Source organism: Cornus florida, unplaced genomic scaffold, assembly GCF_030987335.1.
Source record: "Cornus florida cultivar Cherokee Brave unplaced genomic scaffold, ASM3098733v1 CherokeeBrave_3.0.0_Hap2_Chr07, whole genome shotgun sequence".
Taxonomy (NCBI): domain Eukaryota; kingdom Viridiplantae; phylum Streptophyta; class Magnoliopsida; order Cornales; family Cornaceae; genus Cornus; species Cornus florida.
In genome coordinates this window covers 12,349,834-12,370,543 of record NW_026775577.1, presented here as the reverse complement: position 1 = coordinate 12,370,543, position 20,710 = coordinate 12,349,834, and the positions used below count along the sequence as shown (strand labels likewise).

Genomic DNA, 20,710 nt, shown 5'->3' with positions numbered 1-20,710 from the left:
AAGGTAGACTGTTCGCCCTCTCCATTGAACATTGCAAACTCTGGAATTCTGAAATTCCTTGGAAATTCAACTTCATCAATGAACTCTAGATAAGGCTTTCTGTAAGTTGGCCTTCCACCCCTTTGAGTTAGGCCAAATTCCTGTTGAAGGAATTCTGTAAATTGGCATCTATCAAGTGTCATAGGTTGTGGAGGGTTATTGTCTGGCCAACCTTGAGGTTGATTGGTAACTTGATGCCCTTACCCGCCATAAGCAAGAGGTTGGCATCTGTATAGTTATTCCTGCCACGGTTTCTTCCTCCTTGGTCAAGAAGTGGCTCCCTTAGAAAAGGTTTCCCCCCAACCGCCATGGGAATGACCATGGGTGGCCTTGCTGGAACAGGTGCGGCCGGCTGAACGTTTACAGGTGGAACATTTTGTTGTGCTTGTGGGTTGTGGTATGGCCATGGTTGGCCATGCTGATTATGCCAATTCTGCTATGGAAATGCCACAGGTGGAGGATTTTAAACTTGCTGAATGGTTGGCATGGGCACAGCTTGTGGAACAGTCATCTGTGCCACTGGAGCAGTCATAGGTGTAGCTGGAATATAAGTCTGTGCCATTGGAAGGGACTGCAACTGCTGCTGAGTTGAAGGGAGTAACCCTGCATGTTGCTGAGAGGAACTCCCTTCAACAAATGTTGCCGGCCTACTAGCTTGGAAGGCTGACTGTTGAGATTCTTTGGAGTTGTTTGGCCGAGAGGCCAAACCTTGGTTTAAGCTTCCAAGGGTCCATTCTAACAAAGACTCGAACCTTTGTGAGATTCGATCTACCAATTCTTCAAACTTCCGGTCTTGAGATAGAATAGCTTTAGATTGGTCTTAAGTAACTCTGGCTAAGTGTTGAGCGACTTTAGCTTGGTCTTGCGCAAACCTATCTTGCTGCATTGCCATCATGCGGATGTTGTCCATGATGGGTCCATTTGCCATTGTTTGAGCACATTTTTCCACTATATCATTTTCATCAGGTGCGAATCGTGAACTTTCCACTGTAAGTTCACTGAATTGCATCTCTTCTAGTTCGGCAGGGTCTTGGATAGACTTGCCTTGCCTTCTTCCACCTGTCATTGAACAATCTGTCTAGATGTCCCGCCGGGCGTGCCAAGAATGTTCGGCTGGCGAAAAAGTGCTAGTTCCACTTTCTAGGTGAGTAGAAAGTAGGAGTGGATGTTGGGCGTGCCAGGAACTGTTGTCGTTCCAAAGTGAGTATCTGAACAACTATCCAGTAAGAAATTGCAGGGATCAAGCGATTGAATGAAGGACTGGAATTACCACCTTAAAGGGTTCTTTTTGCCTTAAAAAAGGACTTTCGGACTGAACTATGGCTAGTGGAAAGGAAAGTGGTATTGAAAGTATAGGACTTCAAAGTAAAGTGTTGGAAAGTAGGAATAATAAGTGCAGGGCTTAAATTAAACATATTGAAGGTGCATTACATGAATGTAAAGATACATGAATATAAAGATATTGAAGTTCTGTTTTACTATGTGATTTGAATAGGGTTTGCAAGTGAAGCCTAAGTGCTCTATTTATAGAACTTTCCATGCATATAGCAGCTTGACGTGGCAGCTTCAGCAGCTTCCACGTGGAATGATTCTGGACTGCCACATGTCCTATGATTCCTCATCAGTTATAACTTCTTCTATCTCATCTGTCTTCTGTTGTAGATTTCAACCACATCCTCTTTAGTCTTCAACGAATTTGTGTCTTAGGTAGTTTTAAAGTGAATTCCCACATGTCCTCTTTATGACTTGGCAAGTGTCCCATGATTTTGTTCTTCTTCCTCAAGCCGTCAACTCCATTCCTTAACTTCAGACACGATTTCACCAACTGCTACCCTGTCACCCATGACCCTTGATAACTTCCCTTGGTTAGTGGTAGTTTCCTTATAGGTTTCCACCACTTTCAACTGATGTATTCCTATTTAGCCAAGTGTCCCATGACTTCTAGTAGTCTTTCACTTCTGTTAGAACCCTCCTCTCACTATACAACTCCATATATATCATGCACATATAAGGAAGTTATTTGTAGACCACGTTCTCCTAGCTTTGGGTAACTTCCTTCTAGTTGAGCTTTCCTTTCTGGTCTTTGTATCATGACGTCGTGGCCCCAAGACTTCAGCGATATTTTCCTTTATGGACAATATATATATATGTATATATATATACCCAGGAATATACATCAATGCCCACGATTTTCTGTCAACCACATTCCTTTGAATTTTAGTAACTTCTATCTTGAGACTTTCCTTCTAGGCTTTGGAGTTCATGGTGCCATGACCTCCTTAATTTTAGCAACTTCTCTATCGTGGGTAGTTTATCCAACCCACTTCCTTTCCTTCTGTAGACTACGTCCCTAATCTTATGCCGAACCTGCCATATCAATTTCACGTCATCGTAATTTCCTCCCACTATTCTACTGACTTTACATCATGGATTATCGTTGTAGCACACTTTTTTAATTATAGCAGCTTCCCTTTAACCTTACTTCATCTCGATTTAGAACTCATGGCTTCATGGACTCTTTTTTTATGGTGATTTCTCCATTGTGGGTTAAACCTAATAAATATATATATATATACTTGCAAATATATATATATTTATAGAAACAAATTAAATCCCACGTCTTGCTGAATTTTAGTAACAGAGGTTGACCTGGCTTGGGCAATTGCTGAAGTCTCCTAAAAATAAGGAGAAAATATCGTCTCCACGTCCCTTTTACGTGACCTGGTCAACTTTGATTTAAATGGAAAATACCCATTTTAATTGGTATCCTATAAAAATAGGATCTTCCAATTAATTCATCTTTAATATAATTAATCTACCGTGGCAAGTTTAATAAAGATCGCCATGTGTTGATAAATTATTGGTTGGTTGAATCTTTGACTTTAACCTTCTCATGAAGTTGCACTCATGATAATAATTCCATGCTATCTTCTTATCTTTTTAGGACATTATATCTCAAGTTTGGTAAGTCCTAGTGAGACTCACCACTCCCATTTAATTCCCTGTAGTATTTATCAGTATTACACTCTGACATGGCAAGTTCCATTGAGACATGCCATGTCACTCTTTTCTATTAATATACCATCTTAACAATTCCACGTCACATTCTCATATTCTTGAATTATTAGAACACTAAACCAATATGGTAAGCTTGTCAAAACTCGCCACTTGTCTTCTTTCCGTTGGGCAAAATTATGGAACAAACGGAAACAAAATGTAAGAAATTACTTTCTTTATCATTTCCAATTGTCATTTACATAGTTCCTTTTCAAATAATCATCAAATACTAAACTTCTAGAAAAACAGTGTCATCTCAAAATCGAGGGGATGAATGTACATCCACGACACGCAACGATTTACAAAGGTCATTAATTCTCAAATTATGTTTGGTAACATGCAGTCGGTGACTTATAATTGGAACTAGAGTTGAAAGAAAATTATTTATGCAATTCTATACTTTAAAACACAATGTCAATATCAAATCAGTAAAATCTATAATGTACATAGCACAATTCAACAAAAAAAAAAAAAAAAAAAAAAAAAAAATTATTATTAATGATGTGATTGAAAGTTGAGAAAATTGTGAACTAAAAGATAAAATTAAAAAGGGGAATTCAAACCTGAAATTACACCAGGCAAAAAAAAGGAAAAGGTAATCACTTAATTTGTTACATAATTTATTAGTAAATAAAACCGAATCTACAAAAACAATAAATATAGAATTTCAAAATTTAATTTAATTTTAAATTATCCTTCTTCAGCAGCCTAAAATAAAATAAAATGGCATCAATCAATTGAAAAAGAGAAACATGAGGAAATGAAGAATGAGAGAAGGAAAGAACCAAAAGAAGAAGAGGGGGGGTTGGGGTGAGGAAGTCTTGCAGCGAGAACATCACAGTGGAATATAACTAATTGAACTTGTTCTTCTTCGTCTTTGTCGTCGCAAGTTGTTGGTGGGATTTTGGCTTCGGAATCATTTGGATTGGATGGTTCTGACTTCTGAGTGAGGCTAGGGCAACATTGATCTCCGAGAGTGAGAAGTCATCACAAAATGCAACACTACTACAACCACTGTACTTAGGCTAGGCTTATTCTACGCTAAGTCACATAATCCTCCTCAAATTTGATTAATTCTACTACTGTCACGCTCCTACTCCCAGTTTATGTGACTTTGTTTTTGATTAATTTTGTTGCTCTCCTGTTCATGCTCTTACCTTATGTGATTTAGATTCCACATAAATTATTTTATTTTTATTTTTATTCTTTTGTGTTCGGCAAAGGTTGAGAAGAGGTGGAGTCTTGGAGTTTTTTTTGAAAAACGAGTTTTAAAAAAAAAAATATCAACTTGCCCCCTTTGCCAAAAAAAAAATAATAATTAAAAATTAAAATATATATATATATATGCTCCCCTGATTTTTATTTTATTTTTATATTTTTTATTTTTAACATTAAGTAGTTTTAATTTTCTTTATTTTCAATTATATTAATTTTGAAATTTTAACATTGTCCCTCTCAATAATCTAGGTTCTTTAGTTGTAACAATGGAATTGATGGATATCAAGAATTGGTAATTCATGTGGAGAAAAAGGGGGAAAACAAAAAATATAATGTATTATACACAGATGATTTTATTTCTTGAACTCAAAATTTTCTGAAGAGTTTTTAACTTTGACTGCTATTCACGCATTTCTAATAAAATTTATTTGAGAACTTCCAGATTAAATTAACTATTATTTGTTTTAAGATAACGAATTCAAGTCCATATTGTTTCAAGTCCAGCCTACGTATAAATACAGTAATAGAATTAACTTTAGGCATTGGGAACTGGTTGACAAATTGACTTCAGTAATTGAATTCTTTGGGCTCATACAAACATGCATGTGACCTAGCGGTATAAGTTTTCTATTTCTTAAAGGGAGGTCAGGGATTCGAACCTCAGCGGAGGCAGTGTGTGTGCGTCCCAACTAGGAAAAAAAAATTTCTTTGGGCTCATTGTAGAAGCGTCGTCAAGTTCACTATATATCAATTTATGCATGCGGCTAGTTCAAGTAGCTTTCTTTCTACCAATTGTTATCTTCACAGTGATTTTAGAAAAGCAATCCTTCTAAGGAGTAATTTTTACTAAAATAACTTATGAGACTAAAGGATAACACTATACACATATGACTAGGCTTACAAATTCAAAGAGATCAAAAGACCAGCTAGTTAAGTTTCTAGTAAACATGGCAATTTCAAATGAAATAAAATAAAGATAACACATAATGGAGCTGGCCACCAAAATTAACAAACATTATTACATGACTCACCCTTCCACCAATACTGCAAATTACTGGAGGCCATCTTCTTGGACTAAAGATGTTTTTTTTTTTTTTTTTTTTTTTTTTCTTTTTTTTTTTTTTCTTTTTTTTCTCCAAATATGCCTCAGCCAATTATTTCTACATCAGAAATAACTTACATTTTCCTTTCTTCTTTTTTCTGTTGAAAAAGTGGCTTATACAGAAGTTTTTGCCAGGTGTGGAGCCGTGGAGGATCAAAATATTTACATGAAACATCTTCTAGCGAGGGGCCAAAATTGTTACAGTTAATTGATTGGATGAACACAATTTAGGCTTGTTTGATGATGAATCCACTTCAGCAAACTTTCTTCCAGTGTAAAACCCGGGCTCTTTCAGTTGAGGCAAAGCAATCTCACTATCTAACATCATAACCACAGATGACATGTTTGGTCTATCCTCTGGACTTTGTTGCACACATAATAGACTGATATGGATTGATCTAAATGCTTGAGAAAGATTACACGAGTGCACTACCGATGCATCAATCAGATCCAAAGGTTTGCCTTCTTTATAAAGTGTCCATGCCTAATTGGGGCTTATTTTTGTTAGTAATTCTTGAATCAATGCATGAAATACTACAAGGTAGCTATTGCCACTTACATGTCCTAGGAGGTTGAGGCAGTGATCTGGATGAGAAAATCCTCTGTTTTTGCTCCCACTAACTATCTCAAGCACCAATACACCGAAGCTATACACATCAGACTTTACCGAGAAGAATCCATTCATTACATACTCAGGGGACATGTAACCGCTGCAGGAAGTCAACAAAAAAGAAATCAATTTCTGAGTAATAGAAGTAGCACATCCAACATAGTTAAAGTTCTTAATGTGTTCCAACCATTCTACTTGTATTTGCTTTCATTTCATCACCGCCAAAAATTCTAGCCATGCCGAAGTCTAAAATTTTGGGGTTCATGTTGTTATCAAGTAAAATATTACCAGCCTTGAGATCTCTATGGATAATTCTGAGTCTGGAATCTTGATGAAGGTAGAGAACTCCCCGAGCAATCCCCTTGATATTGTTGTAGCGCTTAGGCCAATCCAGTAATATGCTTTTTTCTTTATCTGCCCAAATTTTCCATCCAATTAATTCATGTTGCTGTTCAGTTGGATTCATGAGGCTAAATGACAACTACTTTTATAAATTCACAGCCATGAATAATCCTTGGGAGTAAGGTCAAGCAGTTGCACTTATTATGAAGAAGTTAAGAGTATCCTGTCTCCAATCTTTAACTGGGATGAATATGGTGCTCGACCCTTCTCCCAAGGCTTTTGATAAAAGCAACCTCCTAAACATCACTCCACAGGAAGTGAGGAATTTGGAGCATGCATAATGAAAATAACTAGACAGGACTAAGTTCAGTTTATTAAGACTATCAAAAAGTACAAAAGGCTAAATAAATAAAGGTTTCAAGTGACACAGACCGAAAATGAAGTAATCCAAGCTTTTGTTGGGTAAGTATTCGTAGATCAACATCCTTTCGTCATCTTGAATGCAACAACCTAGAAGCTTCACGAGGTTTTGGTGCTGAAGTCTGGAAATACATAGAACTTCATTCTTGAACTCATCGAGTCCTTGTCTTGAATTCCTTGAAAGCCTCTTCACAGCTATTTCTTGTCCCTCTTCTAACACACCCTGAAAATTATCATTCTGAGAGTTTCATTTTCCCTTTTTCGTTCCCTCGACGTTCAGTGTGCTATCCTTTGTGGAGATTGTCTCCAATAGGCATTATTAAGACAATTACTTCATACTTCATATTATAACAGCAGAGTCAAAGGTGTAGAACAATAGCACTAACTAACATTGCTAAGCATTTAGAATAAAGATTTTAAAGTAGAGAAATTTTCAGGGAAAACTAGTGACTGAAAAGTTTTTATGCAGATACTGGTTTTGGTGCATAGAGATGGTACCATAATAGAGTTGGTAGCAAAAACTATTTTTCATAGATGTTCCTAGATGCTGCATAGATTTATAAATGTGACCATTACCTTGTAGACAGGTCCAAAGCCGCCCTCTCCAAGCTTATTGTCGATCAAAAAGTTACTTGTGGCATTAGCTATTGTCTCAAAGTCAAATAATGGCAACTCTAAATCTTGATTGAGTTTAACTAGTTCTGTAAAGTAGAAATAAACTTCATATGAATAAAACAAGTTGTACAAATTCGTTGAATTAACATGTATGGCAATATTATTCAATAAGATCCCAAATTAAAATCAGTAATGCCATGTTTGAGAGCACTGAATCCGTGACAGCAATACCGAATCACCAAATTTGCTTCAATTCCAAATTCAATGCACCAATTCAGTGCTCCCAAAGGCGACATAAAAATATTCTTACTAACGAATCACTCCGACTCTACTTCTAGAATGGTATGGCATGATACTCTTGTGGCATCATGATAATCATTTTTTTAAGAATAAAAAAAGAAACTGGTAAGCAACATCAATGGGTAGAACAAGAATTGAGATGTCCAGCTGTTTTCCTTTGCTATATCAACAAAAAAGAATGTGAAATAATCACAAACTTAAGTAACCCTAGATGCATTTTTAGCAGCATTTATTTGTTTCTTTAATCATTTGCCTGCTTCAATAAAAATATCATCTATAGTGGTATTGCTGTCACTGCCGGTGCGAAAATCATATTGGTTAGAAAAAATTTCCCTTTTCTAATTATTGTACATATTGTATCTATCTATATTACTCTTAACAGATTTTAGGAGATTTAATTTCCTTTTCTATGTGGATAGCCATTGTATATATGCACGTCTTGTACAAAGGATTTTTGCAATGAGTGAAGATTATTTTTCTTCTCCAAATTTCTCTTACATAGTATCAAAGCAGGCAAAGACACCTGTTCAAACCAGAAAGCTAAACATCAGCTATTGTGTTGAAATATGTAAATATTCAAGTTATACTCTCTTTAAAAGCTCAAGCTTTAATTAGGGTAGATAAGTACACATGTTCTCTGCACACCCTTCATGACACGTAATGTCTCTCTCTATCCTCACCCTGAAAAAGTGACGTAAGCTAAGAGGAAGGATGATGACTAAGACCCAAAATTTGATAGGTCCATTTTAGTAGATCAATTGAAAAAAAAAAAAAAACACTTTGGTTGGATGATATTATCAAGAGTTAATAGCATTAAAAAAGCTTGATTTTGGTACACTCACTGTACATGAGCCATCAGATTACAGCAACCCGCCCTTATTGTAAAGCAAAAGTGGCACAATTAAACTGAAGAGGTACAGAATCAGACCAAGATAAAGTGGCAAAGGAAATGAATTTGAAAATCTTGACATTTGATGCCGACAAGACACGATTCGCCTCTGTAAAAATTTGTAGTTTTCTTTGCTAAATAGGAAAGGGAAGTAATTAGAGTGTTCTAGATACCTTACCTAGTCTTAGCTTCCTCCTCCTTAAGAAATACAAGAGAAAGAACAGATTTAGGAGAACCACTGCTGCAAGTAATATAGGAATGATTATAATCTTCAATCTTCCGGATCCCTTTCCAAGGGAGCTGCTATGTGTGATGACTACACCATGTGTTTCTGCAGAGTCAAAATTTACCACAATGTAAAGCAACTATATTTGAAGGCAGGAAAACTAAGAAATAAAACAGCAGTAAAAGAAGACACTTTTCATTGAGAGCTTCTAATATGCCTACTTTCTGGTGAAAACATGGCAACTTCCTTTTATATTCCAAACAGAATATAAAAGCTACTGATCTGCATGCTTGGGAATATATATCATACCTACTAACTCAGAGGAGGCCATTCTTATGTAATGATCTTGTCCAATTTCTGTGAGGTCCCTAATATCAATCAAGGCATCAAACCAGAGCAAGCAGCCACTTCCTCCTGCTGTTACGTCTATATTTACATAAGCCATACAAGAACAGTTTTTTGAGCATACCGTCTCGCATTCCTTGAGGGTCATGGTCCTATTAAACCAAGAATTCCGCGTGTCAGGCAATTTAACACCGGAATACTTGATAAATCCATTTGATGATTCATTGTGGCAATCCAAGGCTGTTCTTCGAACACACCCACCTGACCAATCTGCTGTGTCCCAATCTTTTGGGTACCTTGGAACAAATTTATCAAGACACCCACACACCGGGGACGTGGGAATGGTGTTGCAGATACCATAGGCCTGACACAGCCCATAAAAATCACAGTTATCTGCTGGTGCATTAGTATAAACTGTCCAATCCTGTGTTTTATAATTCCATGTCAAGCGCTGTACAATTCCGTTCTGGTTCAAAACCCGCCGTGAGAGAACTGAGCTATTAATAAGCTCATATTCATAATACACTTCCTGCTGATCAAAAACAAAATGGTATGTGTGGATGCTGTTTGGTATTAAACCCATCGTGCCACTAAAGCGGAGACCATTCCATGGTCCAGAGCGGTATCGCTCAACCGAACCTTCCAGGAGGACTAATTGTGGGAATCCACGAAGATCAAATCCATAAGAATACTTTCCTTTAGAAGGGTCATCACTGGACTTCCATGACCATAGACGCCTATCAATTCCAGTTACTAGGTTCTTTCCAAGCTTCATGTAACGACCCAAATGGGATACCAAAATAATAATAAAAATCTATAAAAAATTTGGGCATGACCTCCGCAGAAAATGTCTCTAAACAATCTGTTGAAATACAAAAAAATAATTACAATGGCCTCCCTGGGCCTTAAATCTAAAATATCCTGTCCCAACGCAATATACATATATTATATCATATCTCCAAAGTGACTACATACATACAAAATCCCATTCCTCCATCTCATCCAATAAGGAACATACGTTGGTTACATCAAGTTACAGTCCAAAAAGCGTAGTTAGAATTTAAAAGTCCATGGCTTACAACATTATACTAATTAAACTAAAGTTTTACGAGTTAGTTAATATTACATTTACAAAATATTAGAGAGTTTTAATACAAAAGATAGCAAAAAATAAAATAAAATAGGTCTCCGTGCTTGTCTAAAATCGTGGTGGATCGTCGTCCGCCACCTCTTTTCCATGTCCTGAAAAATGTTAGAAATAATGGGGTGAGCATAAGCTCAGTAGGAAGTGTCTAAGACACACTTCTTATATCCCCGTGAATCCATACAAGGAATAGATTAAAAGTGAAAGGGATCATGCTATAAGGAAACACACACTCTCAAATACAATAACAAGTATGTAACAAATACCACCCAATCACAAGTTTACCATAATGTCATGAAGTGCAATATGCAAACGTTACTCCCCATTTTCCGAAACATTTCCGTTTCAACTTCCAAAACCGTCAGTGTAATCCGACCCAAGGCACCTCCAAGGCGTCACGAATGGAGGGTTGACTAACTATCCACGACCACAAGGCACCTCCAAGGCGTCTCATCCAGCCTAGTTAGCTCAACCATGATCCCTTCTAGACTACACTAACACCACGGACCACTAGGCGCCTCCTAGGCATCCGGTTTTCGCAAACTCCTTTAAAAAAATATTTTCCCCAAAATAATTTCGTTTGTTCAAATATATATATATATATATATATATATATATATATATATATATATATATATATATATTTTCCTTTCTCTTTCCTAATGAATGCATAAATGTGCATGTTTCGATTTATCAATTCAACCATAGGCTCTCACACATTTCATTTACATCATTATCACAATTTAATAGAAATTTCTAAGCAATCATTTCTTTTATTTATTTATTGACCATAGCATCATTTTCTTTCAAAGCAATAAATAAATAAAAAATACATAATCTTAGGACATACAATATGTCAACACCAAACATGCTCAATCACCGTAATAAATCTAGTCATATATATGAATTCAAATAACACATGGAACACATTTAGCATTTTAATTAAACATACTTCAACCACAAACTAGATAATCAAAATTAGCATGCATAGGATCAAATTTAAGGGGAAAAATTCACAAAAAAACTAAGAAATTGTAGATTAGAACACCCCTACCTCAATGGAAGTGAAAACTCCCAAAATCCCCAAATCCAAGCCCAAGAACCCTAGAATTTTGAACTCCCTAGAGTGCACCAAATGATGATTGGCTCCTATCAAATTGAAGGCCTTGATGAGCTCTCCAACTTTGCTTCACAATGCTCTACCAAAATCCAAAAGTTTAAAGCTAGATCAAGCTTTGAGATTGCAAAAAGAAAAAGAAGCAGTGAGATGCCGGGAGAGGAAAGATGCAGCAGAGAAAGAGAGAGAAAACAGTTGGGTCGTGGGTCATGTAATGCCTTATACACTTTTTGTGTGTTTTAAAACATGGGTGGGGCCCACTTGCTTTATTTCTTTTTCTTTTAGCATTAAATATATATATATATATATATATATATATATATATATATATATATATATATATATCACAACATTACATTCTTCCCAACTTTAAAAGATTTCGTCCCCGAAATCAGGCCATACCTGAGGGAGAAAACAACTCTGGATGCTTGGAGCGAATCTCCTGTTCGAGCTTCCAAGTAGCCTCCTCAACTCCATGATGCTTCCAAAGAACCTTTACCAACGGTATCGTCTTTTTCCTCAACACCTTCTGTTGTGCGTCAAGAATCTGAACTGGTCCCTCTTCGTAGGAAACATCCTCATCAATGTCCACATCAACCCAACTCAAAATATGAGACGGATCTGGCTCATACTTCCGTAGCATCGACACATGAAAGACATTATGAACCCTGTCCATCTGTGGTGGCAATGCTAGTCTGTAGGCAACCTATCCTACGCGGTCCAAGATCTCAAAAGGTCCAATAAATCGTGGCGACAACTTGCCACTCTTCCCGAACCTCATCAACCCCTTCCTTGGAGAAACCCGAAGAAAAACATGGTCTCCCACCTCAAAGGATAGCGGTCGTCTCCGCCTATCTGCATAAATCTTCTGTCGGCTCTGAGCTGTAAGCAATCTCTGTCTGATCAGCTTAATCTTCTCGGTAGTCTCGAGTACAATGTCGGGTCCTAAGGCGGTTGTCTCGCCCACCTCAGTCCAACAGACAGGAGACCTACAAGGTCTACCATACAACGCCTCAAATGGAGCCATCTGAATACTCGCCTGATAACTATTGTTGTAGGCAAACTCAATAAGTGGAAGGTGATCCTCCCAACTACCACCCAAGTCAAGTACACAGGCTCGAAGCATATCCTCTAAGATCTGGATGGTACGCTCCGACTGGCCGTCCGTCTGTGGATGAAATGCAGTACTAAGGTGCAACGCTGAGCCAAACGCTGCTTGAAGTCCTTCCCAGAACTTCGAGGTGAACTTAGCATCCCTATCCGACACAATAGCCACTGGAACTCTGTGCAATCTCACAATCTCTTTCACATAAAGTACACCGAGTGTCTCTGCGTCAACTGTTGCGTTAATAGGCAAGAAGTGAGCCGTCTTGGTCAATCTATCGATAATAACCCATACGGCTTCATTTCCCCTCCGTGACCTAGGAAGACCTGTCACAAAAGCCATTGCAATCTCCTCCCATTTCCACTGCGCTACCGGCAACGGCTGCAATAAACCAGCTGGTCTCTGGTGCTCGGCCTTCACCTGCTGACAGGTAAGGCACTTAGCTACAAACTGTGCAACATCATTCTTCATTCCATTCCACCAATACTGACGTCTCAAATTGTGATACATTTTGGTACCACCCGGATGAACTGCAAAGCGGGAAGTATGAAACTCCCGTAAGACGTCCTCACGACAAACTGTAGGAATGACCAACAAACCCCTAAACCGTAGACCTCTATTTGCATGTAAGGTCCAATCCTTCACGATCTCGCCACTGGAGATCAAAGTGTAAATGGCATCCAAATCTGAATCCTGTCTCTGTGACTCAATCACCCATCTAACAAGAGTGGGTTGAGCCACGAGACTAAACAAGAATGCTGACTCACTGCCATCATCATCATCCAAACAATACAATCCCATTTCAGCCAAATTTTCCAGCATTTTCCATTTTCGAATGGCTAAACTAGCCAAAGTCCCACGAGATTTCTGGCTTAAAGCATCAGCTACCACATTTGCCTTGCCAGGATGATACTGCAAATCAAAGTTATAGTCTTCTAAGAATTCAACCCATCGCTTCTGTCTGTTGTTCAAGTCCTTTTGGGAGAAAAGGTACTTGAGACTCTTGTGGTCCGAGAACACCTCAAATCTCTCACCATACAAATAGTGTCTCCAACACTTCAAAGCAAATACAACTGCCGCTAACTCTAAGTCATGAGTAGGGTAGTTAAACTCGTGAGTCTTTAACTGTCGAGACCCATAAGCCACTACTCTATCATCTTGCATCAGTACACAACCTAAACCATCACGTGAGGCGTCACAATAGATCACATAACCCAAGCCACGCTCAGGTATCACCAACACCGGAGCCGTAGTCAACCTTGTTTTCAATTCTTGAAAGGATGACTCACAGGCCTCATTCCATGCAAACTTGATCCCTTTCCTGGTTAATCTGGTCATAGGAGCTGCCAAACGGGAAAAATCCTTCACAAATCTCCGATAATAACCCGCTAAGCCAAGGAAGCTCCGGATCTCAAAGACATTCTTGGGTTGCTCCAAACTCAAAACTGCCTCTATTTTTGAAGGATCAACTGAAACCCCACCTTCCGAGACAACATGTCCCAAAAATTTCACCTCTTGTAGCCAAAACTCACACTTTTCATACTTGGCGTACAAACGGTGCTCCCGTAGAATCTGCAACACTATACCCAAATGGACCTCGTGCTCTTCCCGAGTCCGTGAATACACAAGAATATCATCCACAAAAAAACTACCACAAACTGATCCAAGTAATCGTGGAAGACACGGTTCATTAAATCCATGAATGCCGCCGGCGCATTGGTTAAACCAAAAGGCATAACAAGAAACTCGTAATGTCCATACCGCGTACGAAACGCGGTCTTTGGAATATCCTCCTCTCTAACCCGTAACTGATAATAGCCTGACCTCAAGTCAATCTTCGAAAAATAACTGGCTCCCCTCAACTGATCAAATAAATCATCTATCCTTGGTAAAGGATACTTGTTCTTGATGGTGGCATGATTCAACTTTCGGTAATCAATGCACAACCTCAAAGAACCATCTTTCTTCTTAGCGAACAAGACCGGTGCACCCCACGGTGACACACTCGGTCGGATAAAGCCTTTCATTCTCAAATCATCAAGTTGCTTCTTCAATTCTTCTAATTCAATCGGTGCCATACGATACGGTGCCATAGAGATTGGTGCGGTACCAGGCATCAAATCAATAGCAAATTCCACCTCTCGGTGTGGAGGCAACTCAGTCAAGTCCTCCGGAAACACATCCAGAAAATCACGCACAACTGCTGGATAATCAACCCCATAAAACTTAACGTCATCATCGGCGAAAAGACTAGCCAAGAAGAATGTCTGCCGATCTCGACCCCTAACACCATAAAATGAATGAGTGAGAGGATCACACCGATCTCCCACAAAACAGAAACAATCCCCATCCGGGGTACATACTGAAACTCTACCCCTGAAACAATCAATAACAGCTCTGAAGGATGACAACCAGTCCATCCCAAGAATGACATCAAATCCCGTCATCTCGAGAAGGATGAGATCGAACTCAAGAACACGTCCGGCAATTGTGATGGAACAATTCCTACAAACTCTACTAAGAGCAACTAAACCCCCGATAGGCGTGTCAACACAAAGTGGTCTGTCTAACTGACTGACCTCTAAACCCAATGCCTGTGCAAATGATGAAGCAATGAATGAATAAGAAGCACCAGAATCAAACAATACACGAGCCCAAGAATGGGACACAAGAAACATACCCCTAATAACTGAAAAACTGGATGGTGACTCGGCTGGAGTGAGTGCAAACCCGCGACCCTGGGTCCTCTGCCCCTGGGAACTGCCTGCCTGATAGCCAGACTGCTGAGTAGGTGCACTCGAAGAAGCTCCCCTACCAGGTCGAGAACTCTGGGCTGACATAGCTGGCTGAGACGGCTGAGGTGGTGGTGGTGGTCGAAACCCTGACTAAACTGTGGCAGACTGCATCTGCCTCTGCTGTGAACCTCCACTTCTGCCCAAACCACTGCCCCGCTATGGACAATCTTTCACCCTATGGCCCTGCTGGCCACACCCGAAACATCCACCAGACGCCACCTGAATCTGAGTACACTGGGACTTGTGATGCCCTGGCTGCCCACACTTGAAACAAATCATCCGAGCTACCTGTGTCTGAGTGCATTGGGACTTGTAATGTCCCAACTGCCCGCATCTGAAACAAGTAACATTCGGTCTAGAAGACCCCATGGACACTGAAGCTGTGGGTGCAGATCTAACTGGCTGCTGTCCCCTGAACCCTGACTGCTCATGCTTCTGCTTCTTACTTGATTGACCTTCGGAGAAAGTACTCATACCCCTGTTGTGCTTGTAGGACTCCTTGATAGCCTTGTTGTCCTTACTCTCAGCCTCAACCACTAAAGCCTTTCGCACTGCTTTTGCATACTCTGTCGGTTCTGAAGCAGCTACAATTGGCCTAATGGTAAGATCAAGGCCATCAACAAATTTCTCTATCTTTCCTTCTTCATCATTAGCAATTCCCGGTGCAAACCTCAAAAGTGATGTAAACTTTTTTTCATACTCTGTAACTGTCATACTTCCTTGCTTTAACCCATCAAACTCCTTCTTTAGTTCCCTCCGCTTTGGTGCTGGAAAGTACTTCTTATAATACAACTTCTTGAATGTAGCATATGTCATAGTATCCAGATTATGGGTGTGAGAAACGGTCTTCCACCAAATCTCAGCATCGCCCACAAAATTGTAAGTCGCCAATGTGATCTTCAACTTGTCCGTTGCCAAATTCATGGCATTAATATGCTTCTCCACCCTATCCAGGAAACTGTCCGCAACAAGCGGATCTGGACCACCCTCAAACAAGGTTGGCATCAACTTCACGAACCTGGCAATGTGAGAAAGAGTATCATCTAGCTCATTTGTCTTCGGAGGTGGTAGTGGAGCCGGTGGTGGCACAAATTGTGACGATGACGCGTCTGTCGGTCGATATGCATCAAAAATAGCCTCTTGAATGGCTAACCTAATTTGTTCCCTATTCATCTGAAAGGTGGATCAACAGTCCTCCTCACTTGTCCCCCTCTTGGTGGGACCAAATCACGCAACAAGATATCTTCCTCAACTTGCTCCTGATCCCTTTCCATGGGATTGGAGCTAGAACTTTCCCCGGGATCCCTTCGTGTTGCCATGACGCTATAAGAAAAAGGAAACAGATCAAAAATGATGACACTAAAATACGCACGAGAACGAAGTCCTCACACGAATGACTTGACAAGAATGGAAACACATAAGCACCTTTCATAATCCCAGAATACCCAACTAATGATAAACATGATCATACTAATCATATACAGCACCTTAACACATAAGCATATAAGCATGCCATCACGTAAACAATTAAGCAAGTAAGCAAATAACTCAACTCCCCATGCAATCCTAGGTAAGCCTCTACCCGTCGTCCTAATGGTATTCGAACCATTGCTCTGATACCAAATTTGTAACGACCCAAATGGGATACCAAAATAATAATAAAAATCTATAAAAAATTTCGGCATGAGCTCCGCAGAAAATGTCTCTAAACAACTTGTTGAAATACAAAAAAATAATTACAATGGCCTCCCTGGGCCTTAAATCTAACATATCCTGTCCTAACGTAATATACATATATTATATCATATCTCCAAAGTGACTACATACATACAAAATCCCATTCCTCTATCTCATCCAATAAGGAACATACGTTGGTTACATCAAGTTACAGTCCAAAAAGCGTAGTTAGAATTTAAAAGTCCATGGCTTACAACATTATACTAATTAAACTAAAGTTTTACGAGTTAGTTAATATTACATTTACAAAATATTAGAGAGTTTTAATACAAAAGATAGCAAAAAAAAAAAATAAAATAGGTCTCCGTACTCGTCTAAAATCGTGGTGGATCGTCGTCCGCCACCTCTTTTTCATATCCTGAAAAATGTTAGAAATAATGGGGTGAGCATAAGCTCAGTAGGAAGTGTCTAAGACACACTTCTTATATCCCCGTGAATCCATACAAGGAATAGATTAAAAGTGAAAGGGATCATGCTATAAGGAAATACACACTCTCAAATACAATAACAAGTATGTAACAAATACCACCCAATCACAAGTTTACCACAATGTCATGAAGTGCAATATGCAAACGTTACTCCCCATTTTCCGAAACATTTCCGTTTCAACTTCCAAAACTGTTAGTGTAATCCGACCCAAGGCACCTCCAAGACGTCACGAATGAAGGGTTGACTAACTATCCACAACCACAAGGCACCTCCAAGGCGTCGCATCCGGCCTAGTTAGCTCAACCATGATCCCTTCTAGACTACACTAACACTACGGACCACTAGGCGCCTCCTAGGCGTCCGGTTTTCGCAAACTCCTTTAAAAAAATATTTTCCCCAAAATAATTTCGTTTGTTCAAATATATATATATATATATATATATATATATATTTTTTTTTTTCCTTTCTCTTTCCTAATGAATGCATGAATGTGCATGTTTCGATTTATCAATTTAACCATAGGCTCTCACACATTTCATTTACATCATTATCACAATTTAATAGAAATTTCTAAGCAATCATTTCTTTTATTTATTTATTGACCATAGCATCATTTTCTTTGAAAGCAATAAATAAATAAAAAATACATAATCTTAGGACATACAATATGTCAACACCAAACATACTCAATCACCGTAATAAATCTAGTCATATATATGAATTCAAATAACACATGGAACACATTTAGCGTTTGAATTAAACATACTTCAACCACAAACTAGATAATCAAAATTAGCATGCATAGGATCAAATTTAAGGGGAAAAATTCACAAAAAAACTAAGAAATTGTAGATTAGAACACCCCTACCTCAATGGAAGTGAAAACTCCCAAAATCCCCAAATCCAAGCCCAAGAACCCTAGAATTTTGAACTCCCTAGAGTGCACCAAATGATGATTGGCTCCTATCAAATTGAAGGCCTTGACGAGCTCTCCAACTTTGCTTCACAATGCTCTACCAAAATCCAAAAGTTTAAAGTTAGATCAAGCTTTGAGATTGCAAAACGAAAAAGAAGCAGTGAGATGCCGAGAGAGGAAAGATGCAGCAGAGAAAGAGAGAGAAAACAGTTGGGTCGTGGGTCATGTAATGCCTTATACACTTTTTGTGTGTTTTAAAACATGGGTGGGCCCACTTGCTTTATTTCTTTTTCTTTTAGCATTAAATATATATATATATATATCACAACATTACACTTCATGCCCGGCAACAAAGTGTCTCCAGGATAATCAAAACTCTGCCACTGGATATTCTCATCATTTGCATCTTTGACAACAAGATTACCCGAATCCAAAAGCTGTGCAACTGGAGCTGAATTCACTGTGTTGTTATTTCAGGATGAATTTGAAGAAGACCAGATGATGCTGTTTGTACCATTGACAAGCACGATAATTCCTCCGTCTGTGAGCTTTAAGACTCCTCCTCCTAAGGTATCAGTAAGTGGAGTGTCTCTGTTGGCAACCCATACCACAGTCCGAACAGATATTTTCTTGTACCATACTCCCAAGTATCGATTCCTGGAAATACTGCCCAAGGGGTTGAAAAATCCCAGTTCGAATGTTCCGTCTGAAGAGACCATGGTTTGCCCATCTGTAAAAGAATGAGTTGCAGTTATGGTGTTCAATTCTACTGCATAGGAGGTTATTGTTAACATGGAAAAAATAGAATACAAGTAAAGAATTATGGTAAAGCCAAAATTCTTTGATGATTTACTTATGCTTCCCATAATGGTGCTGTCTACCTTTCAGACTCTATGAAGCGAAGTTAATCATCCAAATCTCTGAAACCCAAATGAATTGGTTTTGATTTTACAACAAATTTAATCATAAAAATGGATTTTGGAGTGGACTCTGTTTTCATATTGCTACTTGAATTGAGCTTTGTATATAAATGAATAATGATGGGCATCTTTTTCCATGGTCATCAAAGGCTTCTGAAACCATTCACAATTTTTCCTTCTTTGACCCACTTGAAACAGATTTGTGACAAATTTTCCTTCTTTGACCCACTTGAAACAGATTTGTGACAGTGATGGCTTCCTCTGTTATGAAGGATTTACAATGCTATGTGTGACATGTTGAATAATGATGGCCTTTCTCATTCACTTGTCTGTATGATTTTATTGAGATATATATATATATATATATACCTAAACCCTAAACACTTACAGATAGAGATGGAGATGGAACACCAACTAGCTGAATAATTTTTTGTTAGGATTTGTTCCTGAACATAAATTGGGGATTTTCAAATACGGAGTATATAGATTTAACGTGTATATGTATATATAATATTGGGTTTAATGGTCATAAGGGTATTTTTGACATTTTAAAATTGGGTTAGGTCACATTTGTCACATGCCATCAATTAAGTTAAATTTCAGATTGTGGGCTAACCGTTTTAGATTTTTTTGCAACAAATGGGATAATTTAAGGGGTTAAGTGTCAAAACAATAATTCAGGTGGGTTTCTTGGGAGAGAGAAGGAAGTTAAGGGAGTTTAGTGCACTTAACCCAATTAAATATAATTCCCACACCAGTTTGTGTATCAGTATGGGAATTTGCAGAATATATATGAGCAATTAATTTAGTCATGTAAATTTGCTCAGCTCAATAGTCATATTACTCATTTCACTAGCTATAATAAGGGTCAAGGCCAACCAGCCAGACCTAGACCTCCCTTTCCATTCTTTTGGTCTTTACAGCTACTAGAGGACCATGCTATTAGAGCCGAAGACTTCAGCGTAAGTCTTCAGAATGGATCCCATCACTTTGCATCCCATGGGCCATGCATGGAAAGTCTTCAACCTGAATATCATTTTCCTTGACTAAAAGCTAGTTGTGACTCATAATTGACCTTTCAATTGATCCTATTCGGATGCCATCAGCCACAAATTGAGCATCTATATACATACACTATGGCTAATCCTTTCCACAATAGTGGAAAAGAAGTGCTTCGCATGCAGTTGAAACTTTGGCGTAACAAATCCAAGGTCAAGGATGCCCACATAAATCATCTATATATCAACATCTTCAATACGTTGGGGTGGGGATATATTGGCCTTCTGCAACTAATTCTTTGAAATAGTCAGGTGGAAAGATGCATCTAGAAGGTAAATATGACTAAGACTGGTGCCATTCACCTCTCAATGCCAATATCATTGCA

General features: G+C 38.6%; 1 pseudogene; it reads right to left on the bottom strand.

Annotated features, from left to right (window-relative positions):
• Window positions 1–5,594: 5,594 nt before the first annotated feature.
• LOC132316262 (G-type lectin S-receptor-like serine/threonine-protein kinase At4g27290) lies at window positions 5,595–19,470 on the bottom strand (annotated as a pseudogene).
• Between the last annotated feature and the right edge of the window lie 1,240 nt (window positions 19,471–20,710).